Genomic DNA, 8,473 nt, shown 5'->3' on the forward strand with positions numbered 1-8,473 from the left:
TGAGGAACAAAAAAAACCACGAATATCATATAATCAATTTTAGATGTTATAGGTCAGTGTTTTCCAAACACACATTTTTTTCTGGGGACCCATTTTTAAAAAATGACAAACCATCGCAACCTACTTCACGTTAGGCCTTATATCTATAAATGGTGAGAAAAGCAAATTTGTGCATGAATGATAACCATTCCTGACCATTTTACTGCCATTTACACATCTTAAATAGGTAAACCAGACATTTTGAAGAGATAGACAAAATCACAGCGTCTTTTTATGAATGTGTTATTGAAATCATATACACATGTTAACTACTATGACTATATAAATTAAGCTAAATATATGCATTTAGGCGGAGTTAACAGGCTCTCGTTTTTTTCTTCTCAGTAACACAAACAGAGTGAACGCTAGCCTTTCATGTTATATTCAATTTTATAAGTAGGCTACTATTATCAGAACACTGTGAACATTCAGGCTCCCTCGCGGGGCTCAAAGTTGTACTGCAGATATAAATGTTAAAAGACTAGAAGAAATTCTGCAAATTTATTTGGCAACCCTGATAAAATCTCCAGCGACCCACCTGTGAGTTCCACCCAGTCTTTGGAAATGATTGTGTTTTGTGGGCTAAAGAAATACTATTGGTCCATTGATCCCAATTTTCCTGTAACGCCAGTACAGACGCTCTGGAAGGTCACTCGTCTACTTTGTTCAAAGGTCCCATATTATGCTCAATTTCAGGTTCATACTTGTATTTTCTATTAGAACATGTTTACACGCTCTAGTGTTAAAAAAACAACTTTATTTTCCTCATACTGTCTGCCTGAATATGCCCGTATTTAAGAGTGTCACAGCGTTTAAAACTGTCAAATGGTCTAGATATTGTATATTTGTAACATCACAAGTGAACAGAAATCCTGGCGGCTTGTTTCAAAGGCGCAGTTTCTGAATAAGGGCTGTGTGTATTTCTCTGTGGATTGAGCATTTTGATACTTTCACAGTATTTATATAGGACTTAAACCTGCTTTATGATATAAAAGACATGAAAATCTCACTTTTTACAGTATGGGACATTTAAGTTTATTTAACAGTAGCCTACCTCAATTTCACTGCTGCTGAAGTTCTTCTTGTGGCCTTTTTTTCGTGGCATATCTACAATTCTTGGGCATGTGCCAGAGTATGTGCACACGGCACAATACCTGCCCTTATATAATGTTTAGGAGGTGTTACCTATTTTAATAACAAAACAATTGGCTACTCCCCTCCAATTTATGATCAAGTGTGATTCATCATTCAGCACACCTGGATAAGAGCAGATTTGGATGGTTAAGAACGTTTGGTGCATCTGGAGTTGACTTCTCTTATTTTTTCTCTTAACAGAAAATGTAAGAGAAGTTTAAGAGAAGAGGCCCAGTGTCTAGTATGTGCTGCTCTCCATAGAAACTAACCAGAAAACAAGCTGTAAACTCTGAAAGAAGCACTCAGGCTAGAGTCAAGAATTTGACTGGATCTCATGAGTCATGACACCAAACAAGTATTTGATTGTCTCCAACAAAACACACACACAACAGCTGTAGGAAGTGATTGTCGTATGTTCCTGCTCTGATAGCAGGGTTGAATTATCCTCCACTACTGATAGACATGTTTTTATTGGCTCTGTGCAAACGTTCACAGGCTAACTGTTTCCAGATGGCAGTTTGTGGAGGGCACGTATATCATTCAGGCGAGGGGGAAGAGAGAGAAAGAGAGCGGCGGGGGTCTGTCAAAAGCATTCTGCTCTACTGACGAGGGCATTTCCTGTCTGGATTTGGGAGGATTAAGTATTTGTGCGTGGGGGGTGTTTGTATGGTCGGCATGTGGAGAGAGAGACAAAGTGGACTTCACAGGACTTTTAGGGGATTGTGTACATGTTTGATTTGACTGCTCCTAATGTGGGAGGAAAGGAAACATGTATAAAGGCAAAAAGTGATTTAGTGTCAGAGTTTACACGTTTTTAAGAAAAACCCTAGGTTAATGTTTCAGTCTGGACTTTCTGAGGTTGCTTGTTTTGTCATATTTATGCAGCACATTTCATACTGAAAGCTTCACAATATGCTTCACAAAAACAATTCTGTTACATATTGTTGTAAAATTAAATATTTGTATCATTTTTAACAGATTGTTATTTTGCAAGAGAGTCTTGGGGGGCGTAAAAAAGAAGCTAAAATCAGCTTCATTGTTCGATTGTTACTTTCTTCATCTGTCTGGGTGTCTTTTTTTAACATGAGTCAGTCTCAAACCGATAAACACAGTTCAACAAAACAAACTACAACTCTTAAGTGTGTGTGCTTTTTATATTCACTTATAATCTTTCCATCAAGACCACTGGTTTTGTGAAGCCCAAGTTATTTTTGGCGAGTCCAGACTTCATTTAGTACAGCGGTTCCTAACCTTTTTCCTTAAGGGCCCCCTTTTCTATCATTGAGTAAACTGACGACCCCTGACGACTAAGTGACATATTTTATGGATGTTTCGTATTATATTCAATGCATAGCAGTAACAGTACAGAACAACTGATAACTGTACAATTAACCCAAATAGTGAACGCAATAACTGCAGGAAGTTTGTATAAAATGAGTGATTTGGATGGATTTTAAGGCAAGGCAAGGCAAGGCAGCTTTATTTGTATAGCACATTTCAGCAACCGGGCAATTCAAAGTGCTTTACATAAACATTCAAGAACATTGCGACAAAGTGCAAAAGAACATTAAGACATAATTAAAACAGTTATAAAAACATTAAAACATTAAAACATTAAAGATTAGAAAATAAAAACAAGCTAAAAATAAAAGCTAGGATAGAAGCTAAAATAGCATAAAACACAGAAGAGTAAAAGCTCTAGTGCAGTATCAGATAATTATCTGGTTTAATAAAAGGCAGCCGCAAACAGGAAAGTTTTAAGCTTTGTTTTAAAAGAACTCAAAGTTGAAGCGGTCCTGCAGGTTTCTGGGAGCTTGTTCCAGATATTTGGTGCATAAAAACTGAACGCTGCTTCTGCATGTTTAGTTCTGACTCTGGGGACACTAAGCAGACCTGATCCAGATGACCTGAGAGGTCTGGATGGTTCATAACACAGCAGAAGATCGGAAATATATTTTGGCCCTAAACCATGTAGTGCTTTGTAAACCAGCAGAGTATTTCCCGTGAATATTACACCGGAGATGAGATTTTCTGTTATTTTTAGGAACTTTTAATACAATTATCTGTATTGTGTTTTTTTAAGTATTATTATTATTTTTTTTATAATCAATCATTCATACATCATCATTTTTTTTCTCCCTGACGCTTGACCATTATTTTGCTTGCTCGTACTTGCTAGTTGTTTTAACTGCGTACTTTTCTAATTTTTAAGTTTATTTATTACAAAGCTGTGTTGAATACTCCATTTTTATTGGTCAATCACAGCGTGATCTCAATCTGTTAATTCTTTATAACAGAACGTTGCCATAGGCGCAGTTCTGATGTTGGATTTTGGCGAACTTGACTTTTTAAAGTAATTTCTTAAGTAAGTAGCCGTGTAATAAGCGGGATAATGTACAGCGAGCCGGTCATTGTTGTGAAAGAAACCCCTTCAGGGCGATGAGAGACGGCATCGCCCTGTCGGGGTTTCTTTCACAACAATGACCGGCTCATTGTACATTATCCCTTACATATTAAATAATAACCCAATGTTTTAGTTTTATTCACAGAAATGAATGAAATGCTGAGATGTAGACCAACTGTATATTTTTTTTAAAAGTTGTCTTACACCCATTAAAATGAAGAAGGCCTCGCGACCCCATGTAAAGCTTTGGCGACCCCTAGTGGGGGTTGGGACCCCCAGGTTGGGAATCAGTGATTTAGGAGATGGGTCTAGGTTTGTGATTAGAGTTAGATTCCGGTAATGATTAAGTGAAGAAATGTCATACATGGACACATGCAAGTCAGAATTGTGAATGTGCGCCGCTTGCCTAACCACATTTTTATACTCACTAGTCTGTATTTTGCCTCCACACCTACAGTCATTTGAGTTTAGTGTTCCTCAAAGGTGTGGTGAGGCCTGCTGCCCCATGATATCACCAAACAAATATTTACTCACTTATCACATTGCCTTTTGCTTTCTATTTGCTCTCTTCTCTGTTGTATCTGCTTTAGGTAGAATCATACTTCTACAGTGTGTGTGTGTGTCTGCTTTGCAAACAAAAACTCTCAATCATTGTCTACTCGATACAGAATCCAATTCTGGTTTGAAAGTCCAGTAAATTCCCTTCAACTGACTGATTCCCATGATGGTCTGAAGCTTTAATTCATCATTGATGAAGTTAAATTAAGTTAATTAAGTGACAATTAATTTAACTGTTCAGGCCAGCACTTGAACATCTGGCAGACAAGCAACATCTGACTGTGAATGAAATGATGGTCATTTCAAGAGTGTAAATAGAGAACAAAATAGTTTAACCCCTGACATAGAGAGGAAAATGATGATTCAAGAGTAATGAGTAACACGTGATTTAAAAATGTCACAAGATCTAAGAACAAGTTCATGCAAACCAATATTAATAAAATCATGTTAAACTAGCTGACGGCAGCAGAATACCTGAATCCTGTCGGGGATTTTTATCAATTGTGCAACATTTAAAGAGTGAAACTGAAAAACACTTCCACACCTCTTCTGTTTGATAGTTTGGCCACACCCATCAGTGATGTCACAGTGTGCTGATCACACTCAGGAGTACACGTCTACATCACTGCAGCAAGGTGAAAGTTTCAACCACTGGAGATGCATTTTAAAGTGGATCAGATTCACTTTAAAACAGCATTGATTTACTTTTTTGGCTACTTTGGGGGCAAACATAAACCATTATCACCATAAAGTTGGAAATGTGTTAACAAACGACTGCTAACATTCACACGTCCAACATTCACTCTCCTTTTAGCTCTGTTTAAAGGTGCTAAACTCCAAATTCTTTGATTGAGGGATTACCTCCACGAGGCTCTAAACATGGGGATGGCTGTGCCGTCAGTAGCAGCTAACGGTGCTTACAGCACTAACAGTGTAAACACCGGTACCCGTCGTATAAGCTCAGTGCAGAGCGGCGGTGATTAGCTAGCTGGTTTGGCACACACACTGGGACTCACGTGCACTAATGTACCCACGCGGCCGGCCCGGCTACGTAAACAAAGCACAGAGGGGCTCAGATTACAACACACACAGAGGGAGAGTGACTTCATTCTCTGCTCAGGTAGACATTACTCCACTATATCTTTACAAAGCGAATAGTTGCTTGCTGCTATATTAGTCTAAATATCTGGCATTTAGCATGTATCTGCTGTTTGGTGCTGGACCGGTAGCGTACAGTGTGTTTATCCAGCCCGGTCGCACAGCAGTTTGTGAAATAGTCACATAATTTTATGTATTGATTTGTGTACATAGACATGAATTTCAAGTTTTTTCCGTGATGGTCGGCACGAAATCAATTCGTATGTAATCCACGTAATTGTGAGCCAGGAAGTATAAGGAACGGCCAACGCTACGTAGGGAGGAGGTCGGAGTGGATGGATGGGTCAAAAAACACACACAGGAGACCGGTGTTGGTGTCCTGTGTGAAACCACGAATCAATGATTTATTTGTCACGTAACTGCTGTACTTAAGTTACAGCACATACAGAGTTATTTTTACCCAAACCACGATCTTTTCCTGAACCTAACTAAGTAGTTTTATTTTGAAAAGACTAGAGCGGAAATTGTCACATGGAAAACGCACAAAAAATACGTAGTTGAAAGTCGTGCTGAGTGTCACAAAAAAAGGGAAATTCGTGTCTGTGTACACAAATCAAATAGATTAGAAAGATGGATTCGATTTTGTGTCTATATTTCACGAACTGCCGTGAGACTGTGTTGGTTTATCAGACCTTTATCTCTGATTACTGGAGGCAGAGTCGATGAGAGCAGAGAGAGTGAACCAAAACTATAAAAAAAGAGCTGAAAGATGCTTAAAAGCTCTATAAAGCTGAGAGGGAACTGCGAAAATGGGTGATAATACTGTGTGGGTTTGCCACTACGAGTTATCTCCTCCACATACACACAGTGATTAAATCCATTAATATAATGAAATATTGATTTAGTGCAGCTTTAAAGTGAACTGTGTTATGGTCATTTAAATGCATCACATTGCTGTAGCACCACTTGAAGGTAAATGCCATGAGTGTTTCCATGTTGACTAAACTTGTTCAAGAATGACGGCAATTTATGTTAAATATGCAACACCTACAAGAAATGGCAGCCAATAACTGGAAGATCAGACAGAACATAAAAAATAAAACATTTTAGTGGATATTGAAATATGCTTGAATTTGCCTAAAATTTGAAGAAGGAACGGTGGAAAAACTCATCAATTAATTGATGATGTTTATATGACAGGTCCATGTTTGTGGTGTTTTATAAATGGACACATGGTGGCGCTATCAGCACCAGTAACTATAACTTGTTTCTTTTCCCATGACCTCATTTATTTGAAATCTGTAGATCATTCTGCTAACAAACAGACGAATAAACAGGACCAGAAACAAACAGTACACTGCAGTGAAGAAGGTGAAGCAAAGTACAGCATGTACCTGAAAGTTTGACTCAGCAGAATGACGCTGCTCTGCTGTCGGCCTGCTGCTTTCTGAGCATGCGTGCAGGTGTCAGGTAACTTAGTAAGCCGACACACCCACACACCCAGCAAACAGGATAGGACGGGACAGGACAGGCCGACTTATACAAGCAACAACCACACCTGGTTAACTGGTTTCACAGTTTATCCTCCATTTAATAGCTCCATATTATAACCCTTGAATAAATTTTCCTATAATATAAAATATAAATATGTAACGGTAACTTATTATTTGGGAGGTGATGTAGCAGGGGCATGGAGGTCATGACCCTCAGTTTCTGGGTGGGTTTTTGAGTTTACATTGATGACATAATTGCACACCACTTACATGTGGTGATGTTTTTTTAAAGGTGTGGTATTATTTGTGGTCTATATTTAGCCTCTAAAGGAACAGTGTGTAACATTTCCGGGGACCTATTCGCATAAATGGAATATAATATTCATAACTATGTTTTCATTAGTGTATAATTACCTGAAACTAGTTGTGTTTTTGTTAACTTAGAATCGGCCATTCAACACGTTCTCATCCCAACTCGTCACATACGGTCGATTTGTCAAGCCCCTTGGCAACAAAACTATTTAGTTAGGTTTGGGAAAACCTACATGATTGGGCTTAAAATTACAACGTTTGTGAAGTGAAAATTAAAATGTACGTTGTGAACACGGGACAAGAACGAGCTGCTGTTGTAAAGTGAAAGTGAAACTTAACGCACGGTACATTAACAACGGGCTCCTGGATGAAAGCCCTGTGTGTGTTGGACCCATCCACCCTTTTTCCCACCCTTCCTTGCCCTTTGTGTCTCTTTTCACTCTTAAGGTGGTATCACATGAAACTACAAAACTTTAAAAAATCCATTGGTACAAACCATTTCATACTACCGGGGCGGCTGTAGCTCAGTGGGTAGAGTGGGTTGTCCTTTGACCACAAGGTTGGCGGTTCGATCCGTAGCTCCTACAAGACTGCATGTCGAAGTGTCCTTGAGCGAGACACTAGACCCTAAGATGCTCCCCGGGTGCTTGCAGCAGCCCACTGCTCCTAAAAATACTTAGAATGGGTTAAATGCAGAGGTCAAATTGTATCATGGCCATTTTCAAAGGGGTCCCTTGACCTCTGACCTCCAGATATTTGAATGAAAATGGGTTCTTTCTCCCTTTACAGACATGCCCACTTTATGATAATCACATGCAGTTTCGGTCAAGTCATAGTCAAGTCAGCACACTGACAGCTGTTGTTGCCTGTTGGGCTTGAGTTTGCCATGTTATGATTTAAAAACGACACGGAAAGCGACCTTTCTGGTCAATATGTGTCATTGTTTTGTGTTGTTAATTGATTTCCAGTAATAAATATATACAGTTTGCATAAAGCAAGCATATTTGCCCACTACCATGTTGATAAGAGTATTACTTGACAATACTTGACAAATCTCCCTTTAAGGTAAATTTTGAAAAGATAAAATGTGTGATTAATTAATTATTTTAATCAATTGACAGCTCTAGTTTTGTTTTTCATCTATCTATGACTTAAAGTGTCCTGAGTAATTTGGACTCATGAACTCATAGCTCTAAAATCTTATCTATGGCTCTGTGACACACACACATGCACACACATAAGAAATGAAGCTCAAAGCAACCATGAGACTTTGTCTGACTAAATGTGAAGTTTCAAAGCAACTGCTTGAACTTATGTGATTATCTAAACCAGTATTAGTGTGTAAAACCTGGTGCTTTATCTATAAAACTACAGAACAAACACCAGTAATGAGGCAATACTAAACAAAGATCTATAACACACACACACACACACT

Source organism: Sebastes fasciatus, chromosome 3 (assembly GCF_043250625.1).
Source record: "Sebastes fasciatus isolate fSebFas1 chromosome 3, fSebFas1.pri, whole genome shotgun sequence".
NCBI classification, from domain to species: domain Eukaryota; kingdom Metazoa; phylum Chordata; class Actinopteri; order Perciformes; family Sebastidae; genus Sebastes; species Sebastes fasciatus.